The sequence below is a fragment of the Haemorhous mexicanus genome, chromosome 19 (assembly GCF_027477595.1).
Source record: "Haemorhous mexicanus isolate bHaeMex1 chromosome 19, bHaeMex1.pri, whole genome shotgun sequence".
Classification (NCBI taxonomy): domain Eukaryota; kingdom Metazoa; phylum Chordata; class Aves; order Passeriformes; family Fringillidae; genus Haemorhous; species Haemorhous mexicanus.
This window is the reverse complement of record NC_082359.1, coordinates 11127316-11147268: the sequence shown is the minus strand read 5'-3', so window position 1 is coordinate 11147268 and position 19953 is coordinate 11127316. Positions and strand designations below refer to the sequence as shown.

At 46.8% G+C, this 19953-nt stretch overlaps 1 protein-coding gene across 1 annotated transcript in view; it reads left to right on the top strand.

Annotated features, from left to right (window-relative positions):
• SETD1B (SET domain containing 1B, histone lysine methyltransferase) overlaps positions 1-19953 on the top strand; it is a 47922-nt gene that overhangs the window by 9440 nt on the left and 18529 nt on the right. The gene's annotated exons all lie outside the window — the stretch shown is intronic.

The window sequence follows — 19953 nt, the reverse complement described above, 5'->3', positions numbered from 1 at the left end:
ATCTGGTTCCAACGGGAGACAGTTGCTGGGTTTTAATACTCACTTTGCTCGGGAGAGAGGGAGTATTTGAAAGGGGGAGGCAGTTGACTTGTGGGGGATGTGCTCCACTGAGTCTTCCAATAATAGAGCGGAGCTTGTTGCCTCTGCTGGGGCATTTGTGGCTGAAGGGGGAGACAGAGCTGAACAGTGTGGAGTGGTGCCAGCAGACAGGAATTATGTTGCATGGTGTGTCTGTTTGGGAGGTCTGTTGCAACAAATGTGAGTATCACTGCAGTGGATGTGTTGGTCCTATTGTGCTGTGTCAAGGAACAGTCAAAATACAGATCTTTGCAAATGCCAGACCTTTCTCCTCAATGTTTATAATGGTCATGCAAGCAGATGAAACTGCTGTCCCTGGTATGCAAGAATGCTGCAGTCAGGAGGGCTGGTCTTGTGTAAATGTCCCGAGTATGGTAGATCAATTTAATTTACTTATGAAAGTTTATTGGGGTTAAGCTGGCAGAATGGGTTTCCCTCCAGTGGTTTGCAGTTGTGAGGTTTTCACCAGAGAAGTGGCTGCCTTTCAGGAGAGGAGGAGCTGCTCCCCTAGCCATGGGCTTTGCAGGATGCTTCACTGGAGGGAAAGCTCTGCAGCAGTAACACAGTGTCAGTCTGGGTGCTAAATAGTGAAAACAATGTGACTGTACTGGATATTTTGTTTTTTTCTGCATGCCTTTCCAAACCTGCTTGTCCTTGCAGTTGCCAATTTAGCCTCCAAAACAGTTCAGCTGCTTGAGTTCTCATTCATCATCCAGGCTGGCCCAGGCTCCCCTCTTGGGAGGCAAGTCCCTGGCTGGTGGGGCCTGATGATGTGTTAATTAGGAATGGAGTTTTGATTCCTTAAGCTCTGGTCTGGCAGGCTTAAGAGGGGACGCTGTTAGTTTGACTAAAAACCAGTGAGGAAGACATCCCTCATCTCCTTGCCTTTCTGGGTTTGTATCTGCTGTCCTTGAACTCATACAAGTGGGTTGCAGCCAATTCTGAGTGTGTTTAGGAAGATGGGTAGGTGCCAGCATGGTGTGTGGGGTCAGGCACTTCTGTAGCTGTCACTGGGTTTGGGGGGCTGCCTGGGATGTGATATTGTAGGTTGTGATATGGGGCAGCAGCGTGCTGATGTTGAAGCCCATGTTAAATCTTTATTTCCCCTTAATGAGATGCTGGTGTCAGAAGTTCACGTTGATGGGTCTGATACAAAATTATGTAAGTGCCTCAATCCTCTGCAGAAGTCAGAAGGGTGGCAGCAGGGTTTCCATGCAGGTCATTGCTGCTTTATTTATTTGTCTCCTTCCCCCCAAAAAGTTGATGTTTGTTGTTGGAGCTGTTTATTCAAACTTCCTCTTGGTTACAAATCACTGAGCTATTCTGACATGTTTGAAAAGTTGCCTGCGCCTTTCATTGCTCCTTGTGATGCAGAAAAAACGATCTCCATGTGTTTTTGCTTCCTTTCCCCACCCTTCTCCCCACACAGTTTTTTGCTTTAGAAAAAGGCTCTTCTGGCTTCCCTCTCTTTTGCTGAAGGAGCAGAGCTGAACAGTGACTTAACACAGGCTGAAATTTGAGCTGCAGCTTTCCAACTGAGTTAGAGAGGGGCATTGAGTCTGTGTAAGGCTGGAAAGCTGAACCTCCAGCTTCAGCCTATTGTGATACCACTATTCTACTCCAGTCCTTCAGAGAGTCCTCCAGCAAAACAGAGGGAAGGCAGACACAGATATTTCTTGTGACCATGTGGCTTGGGGAGCAGAGCAGGGGTGATATCTTAGTGTAGGGAGGCTCATTAAGTATCATAAGGAAGCAATAAAGGGCAGAGAGTTTGAACTTATTTACTTAATATTTGCCCCTTCAAGGGTCAGAGCAGCCTCAGCCAGCTCTCTTTGGGTGGGTGCTCTGGCTGGGAAAATCACAGGATTCATGAGGATGCCAGCAAAGTCACAAGGAAGTTTTTCCTGAGGTGATCAATGTTTTTGAAGGACCTCCTCCTGTTCCCCATCAAAACAAGCACGATTTTTTGTCAATGATTGCTGATACAATAACATCTGTTCTGTAGGTGAAGTGCTGTCAAATCATCAGGCAGATTAACCCCCCCAGACTTGCCACAAGTAAAGGAGGTACAGCCAAGCCCAGCAAATGCTCTGATTTATCATGCAAGACCCTGGAGTTTGATTATCTGGTATGATACTCCTAAGCCAGAGTTTGGCAGGGATTTTGGGTGTGGGAGAGGAAGGGCTCTGCATCTGTCTGCAACACCTAACCCAGCTAATCTCAGAGCAGTGATTAAGGTCTGCAGAGAAAGTCCAGCTAAGCTTAGCCAAGGGACCAGGCTGAGAGGTGGAACAGTGGGATTTGGGCAGTATGAGGTAAGGGAAGGAGGAGGATCCTTTCCAAAAAGAACAACCTGCCAGACAGGAAGGCAGGGCAGAGTGGGCTTTTTCAAGAAACTAGAAGATGGCAAAGAAAAAAAGCTGAGCTGCATCGTTATATGAGAGAAATTTTTGAGGGAGCAATGTACAAACTTTCTTTCCTATGTGCTTGAGAAGATAAAAAGGAAAGAATTGTAATAATTTCTTTTCACAGGATTGTTGCTGTTTCGGAAGTGCAAAGGTTAAGTACGTACAGTTTGACGTTTTGACATCCCATCTGAGCCAGGTCTTGTTTTGGCTGGGCTGTGGCAGGAAGAGGCCCTGCCTTTGTGCTGGGGAGGGTGACAGGATTGCAGCGAGTCACTTTGTTGTGTATTGATGACGCTTTTCATGTTTCAGCTTATGAATGTATCAGTTTGTGTGCATAGCCAGTGTGTAATTGGAAGACTGTAGGGTTGATAATGGTATTTTTCCAGATTTATAAGTACAAAAGCACTTTTTAATTGAGGGATCAGCAGGATCCTGTCCTCCTGGTAGTTTAGCTAAGCACTGGGTTACTGAGGTGGGAGGGACGCCTTAAAAATGCCAAAGATCATCATAAAAATAAAGATCCTGAAGCATGAATGAGGTGAGAGCAGTTCTCCTGCTGTTTGCTGGGAATTTTAGTAAATGGGTTGGGGAGTGAACTGGAAGTTACACAATGCTCAACAGGCCTAGAGACCCTGAAAGCCACTGCTGTCAGCAGCTGTCTCACCTGGCTGTTGGGAGTGTTTTGAGTGCTGTGCTGGGTGCTGAGGTGCCTCTTGCAGGACAGCATCAGCATCCCTGGGACAAGCTGTGTGGATGCAGTGGTTCTTCCCACAGCTGCCCAGGGAGAGTTTCCCAGCTGTGCTTACACACAGACCAGGTGGGTCAGGCTCAGCCCTACAACAAGCTCTGCTGAAGTCCCCGAGGTTACATCTGGGCTGAATTTGCCCTTTGTGTTGAAGCATCTTTGGGTTCTTGTGTGGTCATGGCCAGAACTGGAAGAAATTTTTGTTGAAGTGTCATATTGTCCCTCTGGAGCTTTAGCAGGATGTGATGACATTCCCCTCAAGACACTGCCCCGTGTCTTGTGTGGCTCCATGCTGCTGCATCCCCATCCAGACTGGGCATTGTTTCAGTAGCTGGTAAATGATTGCCCATTCCTGCAGAGCCAAATTCAGCCTTTAGTTGTTCACACTGTGGTGAGACAAAGCAGAGCCCAGGTGTTGTCCAGGCAGCGAGAGGAGCTGCTGAGGGTTTTGGTGTTAGCAGTACCTGCAGTGGTTGCCCCAGGGGCAGTTGATGCCCCTTGGAGCTGAGCTGGGCAGGAGCAAGTCCATCTGTGCCTGCAGGAGGATGTTCTCTTCCTGTACCCTGCTCCCACCCATGGATTGTGTGGGGTGGAGGCAGCCCCTGGGATGAATTACATGGAGCCTCCTAAAGGCTCCCAATCTTGCTCTACTGAGGGATGTTTCTGGGCTGAAGAGCTCAGAAGTGATTTATTCAAGGTAAATGCACATTAAGGTTGAGAAGGTAGATCCTTAAGAGCCAGGAGATTTGATACCTTCGTTTCCACAGTAACTGTGCAAGAGCCCTTGTGCCCATTGGTAGCTGTTAGTATATATAATATATATGGGTGCACCTGGGATCCAGTTTACAGCTGGAGTGGGATTTATCATTTCTGGAGGGAGATGGGGAGAGTAGATGGGGGAATTGGTTGCTCTGAATGTAGCCTTTTAATTGAAGAAGGGAGAAAAGCCTGAGAGCTGTGATTTATACCCAGTCTCATAAACACTTTTTCAAATTTTCCTGCCTCCTGAGCTCTTGCAAATGTGATCATGCCTGACAGAACCGGTTCCTAATGGAAACTCAAAAAATAGGTATCATGTTATGACCATGAATTTCCAGAAATGCAGCCAGCCAATGCCCAGGCAGCAGAGATTTGGATGACTGCTGTGGTTTTACATGTGAATTACACCAGCCATGCTAAACCTGTGAAATTAAAATGAGAGTGAACTGCTTAAGCTGTGGGTTCAGTTCTGCCCTCCCTGACCCACACACCGCAGCAGTGAGAAGCCACAGGGACTTCAGGGGGGATCTTGTGGAGTTTAAGCTTGTTCAGAAGAGAAAGGCAGCACACAAATCCCTCAAAAGGTGATTTAAATGTGACACTACAGCGCTCCACTGGCCCCTTTGAGAGCTCAGTGATCTGTTCAGCCACTGAGTCCTGAGGAGGGAGCAGGCTGGGGCAGGACTGCAGCTCTGCATCCTCCTGGAGATGGTGAGGGCTGAGGGTCAGTTCCTAAATAACCTGACCAAGGCAAGGATGTCCAGGCTCCCACAGCAGTGGAAGTGCAGGTTGTTGTTTTGCCCTTTTTTTCAGAACTGATGCTGGAAGACCAAGGGCAGGGATTGCTTTCTTGTACACTGATTCATTTACCACATGTCAACCTGCTGCTCCTACAAAAATTCATATGAAGCAGAGGAGTCTGTTCATTTTTGCTAAGTTGTATTTCACTTTTGACTTTTTGTATTTGGCTCTGATCTGATTATTGGAGTGCTTGCAGAGTGGTTAGCAGAGCAGAGAGCTTGACCAGACAAATGTTCAGTAGAGGAAGGAGCAAGAGGTAACAAGCCCAGTGTCAGTTTTTATTGCCACTTTTTCAGAGCAGTATTGCATAGGATCCATCTGGCATTCCTGATGATACACCCCTCATGCATGTGTGCTTGTGGGGGGAAGGAAACCTGAATGGAAAAATATTTGACTGTTTGTGGTTTGGTTTTTTTGGATACCAAACAACTCCAGTAGAGTGAGGGAACATGTCTCTGGTTGATAACAGAGCTGGAAATGGTGAAATGCTGTGGAGTGTAACTGAAAAATAGAAAGCAAGCTGTGGTTGGGAGGCTGAGTGGTTCTTTTGCTCTCACACCGGGCCAAGGCTTTGAGGCTTTTTCATTTTGCATACCTGATAGAATTGATATTGCCATTCCTTTTTATAAATCACTGTTGCTGACAATACTTTCGTCACTAGCTCAGTTTGTTCTGTTTCCCCACCAGTGACTTTCTGTAAATTTTCAGTTCCTGGCAGACTGGCTGTGTATACTTGAACTGCTTTTTAATTGCTTATTTTGTGTTTGTGTAATCTGTAGATGCCCCTGCACTGCAAAGGTAGATCCAAATTATGGTGTTTAAGCATAGCACATAACTCATGGTGGAATAATATCTTCAAATCTGAGCTCTGCAGACCATCCACAGTCAGAGAGCCATTGGCCATCTTCCTTTTGCTGCTTGCAGAGCTCTTCCTGTTCTTTACAACACTCAGGATTTAGCAGTGACAATATTGAATGTTCATAAATGCAGGCTGTGAAGCCTCACACTGAAGTGACACATTTTCCTCACAGTTTCTCCAACCCATTATCATTCCAGTTGCGTTTCGCATCTGATGGCTGTGAAAAGTGACCAAGGGAATGCAGACAAGTTACTGGATGGCGGCGTGTGTTGCAACATGCAGTGACACTGAGAAAACGTGCCAGTGTGTTAGGTAATCAGTAGAAATATTGAGAAAATAATTGCTGTTAACATATTGTGCTGGCAGCCGCCAGAACAGCACTAATTTCTGGGTCTGGTTGTGAAGATGCCGGAGCAGCCGCTGTGTTCTATATGTGTCTGTGTCTGACACAGAGCACTGAGCAGACGAGCTCTTATTCAAATTTCTGCTGGCTGGTGCCTTTCCTGGAGTCCTCTAAATAGATACAGTTCATCAGTAGAATGTTTTTTCCATACTGCATCAATTTTGAGGCCCATGACTTTGCCACCCCCCCTTCTGTTAATTTTAATTTTCAGTTTGGGGTGCTTGTTTGTACCTAGTGAAGATGGGGCAGAACTCAGAATGAAACTTATGAGATCGTTAACTCTGTGCATCACATACCTGCCCACGAGGACTCCTTTGACCCAGACATGTTACTGCTGTCTCAGGATTTATTATGAAAGTGCAGTGCTTGCTTTTGGAAATGCCCATTCATATGACAAAAAGATTTTGTGCTCCTAAAAACAAAATATACAAAAAAAAAACAAAGAAAGAAAGAAAATGGTAAGGGAAAAAACAAAAAAGAAGTTACAAATATTTTTTTATTTGCATAGTGCTAAATTAAGGTCAGCATCTGCTTTCACACATTTCCAGCAGTGCAGTCAGGCCTCTTGAAGTGGAAATAGCAAGGCAGCAGATTGAGGTTTCTCATTTCTCTCTGGGCTGGAATAGGTGGAATAGGTTTGCTCCGCTGGTTGCTGCAAGGGTATTTCTCCAGGAGCAGTTTGAGTAGAGGAAGTTGTTGGTGGCTTGGGCTCCGGCAGTGGCTGAGCACAGAGGCACCGCCTGCGCCGGAACCGAAACCGCCCGGACACGGAGCTGGCAGCAGAGCCCCTGCTTGGCAGCCTTCCCTGCAAAGGAGTCAGGCAGCTGGAGCTCACCTGGCAGTTTTCCCTCAGCTTCAGCTCTTTTTGGTGGGTTTGGAGTTGCTGGCTGCTCGGAAGGGCTGTGCTTGGACTGTGTATTTCTGTGGAGTTGATAACAGTGGGCTAAGTGCAATTACCACACACCTTTGACCAGCTCACCTGCATTTTGCCCAGTGTCTCTCAGTATCAGGCAGTAAGTCAGGGAGATAGTTAGGAAAAAGGCTCTGAGAATGGTGAGGAGGGGAAGAGGAGGAGAAACAAAGATGGTCTTGCCAAGGTCGAGTCCTTCCTGTCTCACCTCCTTGCCTGCACCTTCCAGCATTCAAGGTGGGATGTCCTCAGGCTCCCTGCTGCTCAGATTCCCCCACTGAGTGCAATGACACAGAGCCTTAGGAAGAAGAGGGCTGAGCATGGTGCAGGGTGGGTGACATCAAGGACAGATGGGGTTTTGTTTTTCCTGAGCCTTTTTGCTGTCTTGATCAAGGAATCTGATGTCTGCTGCTTTTGTGGGTGATGTGAGGTGGGAGTTGCTCTCTGACATCCAGATTTTTTCCACAAGAACTATCAAGAACTGTGCTTGGCAGTGAGCAGACATAGTTTTGTGTTATGTCCAGGCAGCCTGTCCTCCTCCTGTGGTGCAGGATCAACATGTGTTGCACACACCAGGGAGACATTCCCTGTGGAGCCTGGGGAGGGATTGCTGAAGCAGGCAGCTTATTTCCAGATTTCCCTTTTCCCAAAGGATCTTGTTATTTCTGGTGTCTTGTGTATCCCAGGCAGAACAAAATATACTTATTTGAGGTGATAGCAGTGTTGTTTGGTGGAAGCAGGAGCTGGTGTGATGTTGGCACGTGGCTCTGGGGACTGTTTCCAGTCCTTGTTGCTAAGCAGTTGCCAAATGTGGCATTTTGGTCGGCAGATGTGGCTGAGAGTTTCCAGTGCAGATAATTGAAATATTGTCTTTGAAGGATGAAGATAAATGTGAGCAACTGTTATCATGGTGCTACAAGCATTTTGCTATTGTCAGGAAAAAGGAATACTTGGGAAATATGAAAATCCTTCATACTGCATGAAATTATTCAAATTGCAGTAATACATAAAGGGCAATCTACCAGTGGAATGTATGCCATGGAGACGTGTGTGAAGGGATTAATTTTGACAAGGGAATCTCAACAAATTTATTTGCTTGTTAATATAGTGTATCTCCCAAATTACCTCAGAAAAGTGGTAGCAGCAGATGGGTTTGCAAAGCTGCTGAGGTGTGTTCCAGGTCAGTGAGAGGCAGGCAGGTGGTGAGGGTTTGGTGGCAAGGGGCAGCCCAGCAGAGCCCTGATGGAGGGCGGTGTCCTGATGTTGGGGTTGCTTTTAAATTCCCTGGGAGCTGGCATCGTGCTGGGGGCACCCAGCCTGGCTGCCAGGCACCAGCAGTCAGCTGTGAACCCTGCTGGGTTGGATGCTCAGGCTTCAGCTTGAGGAAGTCTTGCTGCATGACTTTGTCTTGGGTTGTTGCTGGGCCACATGTGCTGCAGTCAGAGAAGGGTCAGTTTTTGCAGTATTTTTACTGTTTTAACTGAGCTCTGGTATCAAGAGCATTGCATGGTGCAGTGGTGTTAGTGAGGCACAACTTTAGGATCGTGTCCAGTGAGATGTATTGATGGTAGTTGGTGAGATAATCACCAGTGTGGAGCTCTGGTGCTTCAAAAGGTGCTGTGGCCAAATGGTGCTAAGTAATAAATGATGAGCTGCAAACCACAACAGCAGCTGCTCCTGCAGAACTGCTTAAAAAATAAAAAAATGCCCATGCCTTCCAGCTGGCCACTGGATCAGTGAACAGGGCATGGAATGCATGAGCACAGAGCTGTGCTTGCCTGGTTTTGTGCCTTTCTCACAACTATTTCACTAAGCACTTTAAATAAGTAACCTGGCTTTTTAAGGCTTCATATATAACTTCAAACTAATGAATCAGTCTAATAGGGATGTTGCTTTAAAAACAGCAATAAAGAGCTGTGTGATGGAAAGGGGTTTAGCTGTGTCTGCTCAAGAATGGGCTGTGGTGATGCTGTGCTGCTGAGAGCTTCTGCAGGGCTTCACTCACCTCAAGCATTTCAGCAAAGCTCTTTAAAGCAGATAGTAAAGAAGTGACTAAAGAAAGTGTCACCAACATGAGGAGTCCTAGGAGAGCCTGAGAGCTGGAGTGGTGGGTCTGAGGAGCAGAACATGATCAGCAGGTGCTGGCTGCTGCTGAAGGGCTCTGCCATGGACAAGCTGCCCTTCACTTGGGCAGTCACCTGTGGAAGAGCTTGATTACAGCTCTGCTGCAAGAGAGAGCAGGAGAGACTTCAGACTGACTCATGATAAGCAAGGAAAGGCACATCTTTACCTTTCCTTGGCTGTCTGTTGCTGGGGGTTATTTCCTTTGGGTCTGCAGTGGGTGCCTTGCAGCAGCCTCTCAGCAGCTCCCCTGGGTCCCTCCTGACCAGCAGATTAGCAATGCTCAGCTCAGTAGCTGCTGCTGGATGTGTCTTCCACAAACATTTAATCCATTATTCAACCCATCTGCACTCCTGAGCCTGTGCAGTATCCTGTGACAGTGCAGTGCACAGCTGAGTTTTGTTGTAAGTGAAAAGTGTTTTCATATGTTTGTTTAAACCTCCTGCCTGCTAATGAGGGGACAGGTGGGGAATCAGCACACTTTACCTCTCCTCTCTTTTTTGCATATTTTATGCCTGCACAAATGGCAGTGGGAATGCAGCCCAGCTGGGGGTATTTCCACTCTGATGCTTTAGAACACTTGTGGTTTTACAATTTATTTTGCATACAGTGGGCATAGTTTGATAGTAAAAGTTTAGTGTCTCTTCTTGAAGGCCATGAGAAATGTTATGTCCTGCACAGGGATTATTTTTGTTAAGGGATCAGTCAGCAGTTGGCAGCCACTAGGTTTATGTTTTTATCACCCAAAGGGAGTGGTTGGGGGAAAAAGTTGCATTTCCCTCATTGAGCAGGTTTTAAAAAAGGACAGCTTGGAGGTATTTCTTGTTCTTTGTCTTAGAAAAAGATTTTTATTATTTTAATTAATATGTTACATTCCTCAATTGATGAGCCTGATTCTGTCCTCTCTAACTGTATGCACTTAGCTAAATCTGAGTACAGCAAGAGAAGAAAAATCTAAGCAGGAAATAAAGCATGAAAAATTCAAGCTGCCTCCAGAGAGAAGAGAAATGTTACCAAAGGGGAACAGTTTCTTGCTGGCCTCATCCTTACTTTTAAGGAAGAGCATCTACTCAGCTGCTGGAAATAGGCTCCTCAAAGTGAAGCATCTCCTGTGGTCCAGCTGGGTTTTAATGCATCTACTGCTTTGCTGGGAAGGACTTGTTAGGTTTGTGTTGTAATGCTCAGAAAATGAGGAGCTGCTTAGTTCATTAGGGTGCCACTCGTGGCTTGTGGTCACTGCTGTGAAGGACTCACAGCCAGGGAGGGTTTGTGTCTCCTGAGCCTCCTATTCCCTGGGGCCACTCCAGGCTGTGTCCCAGCAGACCCAGAGCATTTGTGCCACCTCCAGTGGGGGCTTTGTCCAAAGTGAGTAAATGCTTTTTGTCTCTCAAGATCCTGCAGGCTGGCTGAACCTTCTTCTCTGCAGCAGTTTTTCTGGGAATTCAGAAATGCAGCAGATGTCCTATTTTCCTGTCTGGGGTGATGGTGGTGGCTGTCTCCAGAACAGAAAGCCACAGGTTTCCTTGTTTGAAACCATACCATGCAGCCACCATGACTGCAGTCAGGATGATAACAAGGTCCTAAAGACCTTATTAACAGTGTTCCCTCTTTCATGCATATTTATTTTCAAATAGCTGGTGCTGGGCCAGAACAGAGCTGCTGGAAGGAGAGTGGTGTGGAGGGCAGGTGGGAGTGAGCAGGAGAGCCTTAAAGGGTGAGACTGATGAATAATCTAACAAAAATTCTTTTCTTTTGCCCATTCTTCTTCAAGACCCAAAATTCCTTTATTTCTGCCCTCCCTTCTGAGGAGACTCAGTGCTGTACAGGTCATATTAGGGACATCCAGGTCTTGCAAATGAAACCACTGTTGGTTCTAACACTGAAATGCAGAGAGCACTGAACAGGACACTGACAATGCTGCCATAACTGTGTTATCCATGGGATTGCAGATCCTCAAGGGTACAGTAGTTCTGTGTGAAAGGGGAAGAGTATCAAACTGGCCTAGTTGTGCTGATTAGAACTGTTTAAATACAGCACGTGTACAACCTATTCTTCAACATGCTGCTATCAGCTGGGGAGCTAGACTGTTTTCCATGCCTATCTCCTTTCTTATCACCTTCTTGGTAGCAAGATCTGAATTCATGGCTCCATTTGACCTAAGGTTTAAGGATGAGGGTGAGGTCAGGGGCTGGCATGTGAGCTCCTGCCTGGCACTGAACTGTGGGGAATCTGTGTACTCTGCACATGCAGTTATTGCAGGGTGGTGGTTTTTTGTTTTGTTTTTTTTTTTTCTTATAGGTGGACTCTGATCTAACATTGCCAGTTCCCTTTATCTTGGCAAAGTGCCTTCTTTAGAAATGTGGGTGAATTTCTGCACACCAGTGTGGAGAGCAAGACAGCGTTACAGAATCATTTGGGAATTGAGTTCTCTGTATACATTGTGATTTCTTCTGAACTCCTTGCTTTTCTTTGCATCTTTAGAGTAGGGGATGCTGCCTTGAGCTCTGCATCTTTTGTATGTGGACAGATCTTAGAATGAAATAATAGCTGAGGTGCCAGAAAATGACAGAGGAGCCCATTGCATGTGTACCAGTGCCTTTCTGTTTTCAGAGACTGTTCAGTTCCTCTGTTGGATTTGGCTGGTTAGTTCCCAGAACTCTGCATCACTGAACCTGATGTCTGAAAAGGGCTTTACCTGGGTAAAGCCAGTCAGGCTGTATGAAAGTCTTTGGGAAGAGCAGAGAACATTCCCTGACTAATTTATCTGTAGGGGGTATTTTCTTGCCACTCTACCATCCTTTTATGCATGACTTAGCTTCCCAGCCGACTAAAGCCTTTGAAGTTAGATTGCAAATAGCTCTTCAGCTATCCCTCCCCCCCATCTAAAATAGGGAAACCAGAACAACCATTGCTGTGGAAAGAGGCTGCCTCGTTACATGGCTTCCCAATGTTAACATCCCTCTCTTTTTCTCCTTCCTTTTCCCTACCTCCTCCTCCCCCCCATAAAGAAACCCTTTTTTCCCCCCTTAATAAGATCTACTTAAGACTTGAGGGAAAAGGCCATGGTTCCAAGAGATGGTAAATCCAATTTTAGGCTGTTTCATATGTGATGAAAAACGCTGTGGCCCCATGACACTGGCCCTGAATTGGCACACATCGCCCTGCCAGTTCCGATTTGTGCACATAATGCAGGAGGCCAGCCTTGCATGGGGGCACTCACAGGCTGCCCAGGCCTCCCTGGGCTGGGCTGGGCTGGGGGCCAGGGATTCCCCATCTCACACTCTCACTGTATTTTGTGACCTGCCCAGTTGGGTGTTGGTGTCGGTCTCCGCTCAGATCTCTGCAGTCTGGGTGTCTGGAAGTTTCCAGTGTCAGTGTTGCTGAATGTGGACTCCAAGGATGTTATGTTGGCCTCTCCCTGCAGACACCAGAGAGTCTCTGGTGCATGAGAAGCCCAGAGGTAATGTCTGGCTGCTCCAAATATCCCCTCTTCAATGGTCTTGCTGACAGGAGCACTGTAACCACATCATATGCCATGAGGTTTGCAGTTCGGATCCTCCTCCTCTTGGGACAGAGAAAGACCTGAATTTAGCCATCCTCTTTGTGGATGGCTTACTAACAAACAGAGCAACCCCCTCAACCTAGCTCCCCTTGCTGGTTCACCTCTTCAGGATTTCTGCTGAGGCAGATCAGGCAGTTGTTTTCCCACTGGCTAAATTCCTGGCTCTGAGGATTTCTGTCCTAGGAAGCTCTTGCAGTGGGCTCTTGAAATCCACATTGAAAACTGGATTGTGGTGCTGTCTTGCCAAGAGAATGGATTTTTGGAAGTACTGAATGATGATTGAGTGTTCTCCCCTTGGGATCACATTCCTCAAGTTGCCTTTTCTCTGGATCAGTACAGATCTGTGTAACTCAGACTTTACCTGTACCACACAGCTTCCCATCTCTTTCTTCTTGCTTCACCTAGAATTGTCTGTCCTTCCCTGCACCACTTGCTGAATGAAAGGAGTTCTTAGCCTTGTGGAAGTGCCTACCAGCTGCCTAGGTGGGTGTTTCTTACTCCAGGATCTATTTTGACTTCTGGAAGGAAGAATCCATGCATCCTTTCCTACAGCCACTGGAGATCCTGTGTACAGTCAACTCCAGTACTCCTGTTCAATCACTGCATTAATTTTCTCCTATTTTTGGTGGGGATTTGTGTGGGCCATTTCATGCCCTGTGTCACATCAAGGGCTTTGCTTTGGGAAATACTGATTTAAGCTACTGCTTAGTTCCTTTCCGTGGAGATGTTGATGTTATTCCACTGTCCTGCAGGGAGACAGGATCATCCCCTCTGGAGTCTGAAACAGGGCCTCGGAGTGTCAAGCCCCATTTCAGCTGCTCAGTGCATGTGAAGGCCTGCAGGAAGTGTGGTGTGGATTTGCATGAGGCTGGATTGCTCTTTGGCACTGCTGTCCATCCTACAGGAGTCATTTCAGCTTGTTTTGTCATCTTGATTCACTAGATTTTCTGATGATGGCATGGACTCTTGGGCAGCTGTCCAGCTTCCCTGCTGTCCTTAAAACAAGTCAATTTACTTCTGTTCCTGATGTCAGGAAATACTGGAAGTGAGGAGACCTTTCCCCTTGGCAAGCATTAGCCCCTTGTGTCTTCTCCTCTCAAAAGCCCTTCCTGCCCTACACTGACAGCCCAGTTGAGCTGTCATCCTCATCCTTCCCTGCATCCTTCCAAATCCCTACTTGTGGCATCTCCCCATGGGCAGGCTGGTCTAACTAGGGAGCAGCACCTGATGGAGCACATTGTGAGACAGAGGCAACCACGAGGTGTTTCCTCATCCCTGTCCCCCTCTTCTGGGACCAACAGGGTCTTCCAGGGAATTCTCCCTCTATCCTTCTGTGGCTTGAGATATCAACTCAAAGTTCCCTCTTGGCCTTAGGAAGGAAAGTAAGAGGCGTAAATTGGGCTGGTGTTTGCAGGGCTGTTTGTTTACAATGAGCACTTGGATATTGTTGTCACTTGTTTTACTTGTTGGGCAGCCCTGTAGGTGTGGGGAGCATTGCCTGTGCCAAAGAAGTGCTGCAAGTAAGTACCAGAGCAAAAGCAAACCTGAGCCAGCACAGTGTGTGTGTTAGGTGGGATACTGTCATCACAGAGAGCTTGAATTCTCCTTTTCAGGTAGTGAGAGGTACTTTGGCAATTGGTACTAGAGAAACCAAAACATCCAAGGAGTGTCTCTTCTTCTGTGAGAAATCCCTGTTCTGTTAGGGCCTTTTTGGTGCCCCTTTTTGTGGGACACACCATTGAGTCTATCACTCTGATCTGTGTGTTTGCAGCCTTTGCTTGTGAGTTCATTTATGAAGTGCTGTATAAATATATAACTACATAAAAACCTTGCAGTCTTCTTTTGTAGAGATAGGATCACATGTTGCTGGAGATATTTTATAATCACTGATTTGTAATATGTAAATATTTTCATTTGGCAATTACTGAGCTGGGCATTTTATTGCAGTGCAAACACCAGAAAGCTGTTCCAATTAGAAGCTGCTGTGGTTGCCCTTGTGGGCTGTGACTGCAGCAGGAGGACAGGAGCTCTCCCAGCTGCCCAGAGGAGGTTGAAAGACCTGACTAACCCACGGGGAGGAGGCAGCAACCTAATCCAGCTTCAGTCCAGGCTGCAGTGGTGGTGGGCTGGCCACCACGAGCCACCACAGACACTCAGGGCAGCACAGTGACCTGACCAGGCTGGAAAGCTCACCCAGGGAGGTGCAGGCAGCAGTTTGCTCTGTGTTTTCGCTGCTGGACTGCTGGCAAACCACCTGGAGTGGCTCTGCCCTCCTGTACTCAGTGTGTGCCAGCCAAGCACCGCCCTTGAGCATGTTCTTCCCGAGGCAGGGCTGTAATTATGGTTAGCAAAGTAAAAACACTTGTGTGCCTTGTAAATGAGGTGCTGGGTCTGCCTTGTTCACGCCTGACAGGGCGAGGTGTGAATGCTCAGCACGGTCCCTCTGCCATGTCACCATGTCATCGTGGTCTCCCAGCCAGACAAGGGGCTCCTCCTCCTGTGCTTTGCCTAGAGCAGGGAACCTGCAACCTAAAAGCAGATTACAAATGAACAAAGCAATACTCTCTGGAGCCCTCGCTGGGTTTGCAAATTTTTGGCTTCAAGAGGTATTTGGTATTTACTGTGTTAGCAGAGTGAATGGTGGGATTCTCTGGGCCAAACTTGAAAGGAGTTTTTCAGTGAAGTTGTCTTGGAGGAGGAGTTGCACATGTCTGGCTGGTGACCTCAGGCTTCATTTTTGTTCTGGATGGTGGCATAAATGTGGCAGATTTGAAATGTCTCATTCTCTTTAATGTGCTCTGCTGAAGGAGTCTGGGAAGAGAATTGTGTGTGTTAGAGAACTTGAGCTGCTTTCACCCAGGATCATGGCTGTTTCTCTTGTCAAACAAAGAACACAGGCAGTGAGGAGCCTGGTGTGAGCCCAGTGTGGGAAGGCAGCTGGAGTTGGGGTATAGGAGGTCAGAGGGACCCTGGAGTCTGTTCTTGACTGTTGGTGACTTGGTGTATGACCCTCTTCAGTCAGTTGTCCTCTACTCCTCACCTCTGAAGGCTTTTCTTTCCCTGCTTTTTTGTAAGGATGAAGTGTGAGATGATCACTTGTGAATTCTTTTTCAATCCTTGCTTGAACTTAATCCAAAACCGAGTGGTGACTGTTTAACCAGGTTAGGAAAACTTTTTTGTCCAAGAGTCCCTTCTTCTTTAAAGTTTTAGCTTTATTGAAAAACATGAAGGCCAATGCCCTTGTACTGTGCTGAATGCCATCGATCCTGCATTTCATTATTTTGATGCACCAGAGCTCAGCCAGGTAATGCCAGAGTAGTTGCTATGTTCAGTGGTGCAGTTCCCTACCTCAAATATAAGTAACTTGGTACCCAGCAGAATGTTTAAGTGAAATGAGCTGTAAGCTAATGGTGTTCAAAATGTGTTCTGAAATTTGGAGTAAATTCTTTTATCAGATGGCCTTTTAGAAGGAAATGGAAGTTTCTCTGCCTGTAAGAAAGGTACTGAACAACTTGTACAGTGAAGGTCCCAATCACTGCCACGGTGTCAGTGCTCCTCTGGGTCAGGGGATGGAGCAGCCTCCTCCCATCTGGAAGCTGCCAGGTCTGCATGCAGGTATTAGGATGTAGTTTCTTACCTCTGGAGGAATTAACATTTGTCTGCAAAATGCAGGGTATGGCTCTGAGGGGGGATCGATACCCTGTAGCCAGTGGCTCTACCCTGTCACTATTCCAGCTGATGGAGTGGCATCCCAGGATGTTCCCTCACTTAACTTAAGAGTCTCTGCACACTCTGCTGGTGTTAAAGGTGGCAATTAACATTTTGGGTGAACAGTGAATGAGGCCATTTATAACCAGTTACGCTGACATGAATCTCTCCCAACAAATTTGCATCATTAAAGAACCTTTGAAAAAATGTGTCATGCGTATAATTAAATACCTGTTTTGCTAACTCTTAATTTAATTAATCCAAAGTAAAGATGGCAGCACAAATTAATTTAGCTGGAAATGGCATTTCTCTCAGTGGGCTGAAGAGAGATTTTCTGGTGGCATTGTACCAGATGACCTCAGAAACAGACAGGTGAACTCTGGGACTGATTGACACAGGGGTTTTTTGTTTTTTTACAATGATGGCTGTGACATTCTCATAGCAGTATGTATGTCATCTATCAGCTCACTTTTTTCTGCTTGTGAGAGCAAAGAGGGAGGCCAGCTAGAAGGCAGTTTCTTTGAGAGGACAGCACAGGTGCTTTTCAGCTCTACCCTGAGAGGTATTTGGTAGCAACCATAGTAAATCCAGGTTCAGACAGGTGAATGAAAAGAAATTCAAATAACAGAAGATCTTTCCATGTCTCCTCTTTTTCTATCTGTGCCTTGATCTCTTTCACTTGGTGCCTATATTTTTCCCCCTTAGATACGAGCAGTTACAGAAAAGTCATCCACTTTAAATATTCGTTACTCTTAACTTTCTTTAAAGAGTTCCTTGTAGATGATCTTTTGGTTTGACCTCTTTCCTAACCTTGTGATTCTTTTCCCCCTACCCCCTGTGCCTTTTCTGATCCTTTTCTCCCTGCCATTTAATCTCTTTCTCTCTCCCTATCCATCTTGCCTGGGATAAAACTGGAGCACAGACTTATGCACTGTGCAAGTGGAGGTGAGTTGAAGCCCAGCATTGTAGGAAGCAGGGAATCTGTTGTTGCTTCCTGTAGACCCATCTGAGCACCAGAAGTGGAAAAAAAAAAAAGAAAAATCTTTCAATCTTTCAAACACTGGTTATTGCTTTAGCAATTCTCATTTCAGCTCAAGTAAAAATTAAGGCATGTATGGATGAAGGAAGCTCTGTGCCCTAAAGCGTGGAATCCTGCTAGTCCTGCCACCTCTGCAATTTCAGGACTGGCTTTTTCTATGTGATGTTTCCTTCAAGAGGGAAAACCAGCCTCATTTATCAGGCAGGACTCCAATCATTGGTGCTGAGGCTGATGAGAGTCTGGTGTGGATGGCAGTGGGCTCTGGGTGATGGGCAGGAGCACACAAATCTGGTGTGGCCGGACTGGCTGGGACAGGCTGGGGGCTGCTGGTGCTCCAGGCTGGGAGGTTGGGAGGGTGCAAGGTCCTGCAGGAGGCACTGGGGAGAATTTGTGGCTTGACACTGCTCGGTGCTGGTTTCCCCTGAGGCCTCATGGGGTGACTTTCCTCCGTATCCCATCAGATGAGATGAATGTGAACTTGGAGCTGATTTTGTCTGTCTTTGGTAGCCTGAACACTCCTGGCTTTCTATCCTGTGCCAACCTTTAGCATCATCCAGCGTTTGCAATTGGAGCCAGTGCTTTTAACAGGGCCTTTTGTGTTCACTTACTGAAAACCAGGGTCTGTTTCACAGGAATCTTGTTTACACCTGCCACAGCTGTCCTTTTTGCTCTTCCTCTGCTCCTTTCACTGGAGCTGCAGTGGTTGAAACTGCAGAATGTCCTTTTATTCCCCTCCATCCTCGGCGTGGGACGTGACCGCAATAGAGCAGCTGGGGAGAGGATGCAGGGTGTGAGACCCACTGACAAGTGTGAGCCAGATGTGGGCAGCTCAAGGGCATGGTGAAACTGGGCTTTGGAAGGACGTGGGTGAAATGGGTTATCACCTCTACTTCTGTTTTAGCTGTTCAGTTTAGGGTTTACAAACAGCCCTCGGAGTTCTCCCTGCATGCACAGATGCACTAAAGTGACTCCGTGGCTACAGGCAAGTCCCCTCTCTGTCACCATTACCGGGGGTCAGTAGCTCTTGCTCAGGGTTTGCCAGGTGAATGGTGTCTCCTTGCTGGGCATTTTGGGCACTAAAACTGTGAGTGGCTTTTTGGGGGTGACCCAGGCGCTGCGGGAGGCGCTGAGTTGGTGCTGCAGCGCAGGAATGCGGGGAAGCCGGGGCGAGGGGAGGTGCCAGGACTGGAGGATTTGCACAGCTGCTGCTGCAAGCCTCGTGCTCAGCCTGCTCTCTGGTGGTAGCTGCTGTAGCAGAGATGACCTTTGATAAAATGGGAAACATTTGGAGTGATTTGGATAGTTGTGGCTGCTCAGTTTCACACAGTGACAGTTTGTAGCAGAGTCAACTCAGCTGCTCCTGCTTTTGTTTGCATACGCCAGTAAGAAATTCACAGGTTAAGAATCAAATCACAGCGGCTTCAATGTGAAAACTGCCAACAAAGTCTGCTCCTCAGCAGCTCTTCCCAGAACTTCCAGGCTCTCCAATGTCTGATACTGCTCTTTCCTTTCACACTGGGGAGACTGTTAGGAGAGCAGACAGAAGAGGCACCTGCTGGCACGAAATGTGGAGCAAATAATAACTGTCTTTGAGATCTACACTCAAATCTGGCTGATAACAGCCAGCAGGTTCCAAAACTCTTGCTGGGATTGTGACAGAGAGAGGCACTTGATGGAGATCTCTTCCTGCTCCCAGGGCAGTGGGAGGGCTCTGGCCAGGAGGAGCATCCCTGCTGTGCCCTGGGCTGGGGAACACAGGGGGGTTCTTCACTGACATCAGCAATGTGAGACATTTGTTTGGAGGTTACAGGGACCTGTCCTGTCTGCTGTCATCACTCTAGTCAGAGATCAGCCCCATTCATGTTTCCTAGATAAACTGTCACCCTGTGGATATGTCTTCCAGTAGTATTTGGTTACTGTATTTCCTGTCAGGGATGTGACAGTCATGCATGTGGATTCTTGGTGCTGGAGACACCTTGAGACTGAAGTGCCTGTAGGACACAGTGTGCAGGTGTGACCATGTGCTGTTGAGGATGGAGGTAGCTCCTGAGACTTTTCTTTTGTACAAGACCTAGTCAGGCAGCTTTGACTTCAGAGCAAGCTGGCTCCCTCTGTTTTAATCCAGTTTCCATTCCTTTGGCAGCAGAGGTAGGACATAGTTTTAGCATTTTCTTACAAGTCTGTGTTTCTTGTGTCTAGTGAAGTATTTATTCCAAAAACACAACATGGGCTATGTCTTTGAATCCCAGCATTTATGACTTTGATATTTAACCAGATTTGGGGTTCTTTTTTCCCATTTGAATTGCTGTGGTCTAGTCAAGACAACTTTTAGTAGCAGCAGCCTTGTGGAGGTATTGTGTTTCCACAATTAGAGGTTAGGAATTGACAGCAACTGAGCCAGGGATTATAATTAAAAATCAGGGTAATTATTTGTGCATGGAAAAACTAAGGAATAGCAACTCATGGTGTAATGTACCTGGGAGTACTAGATGCAAATAAGAGATAATGTATCTTGCGGTGAAGGATGTTTGGATTGTGTTCATTTCACCAAGCATGGGAG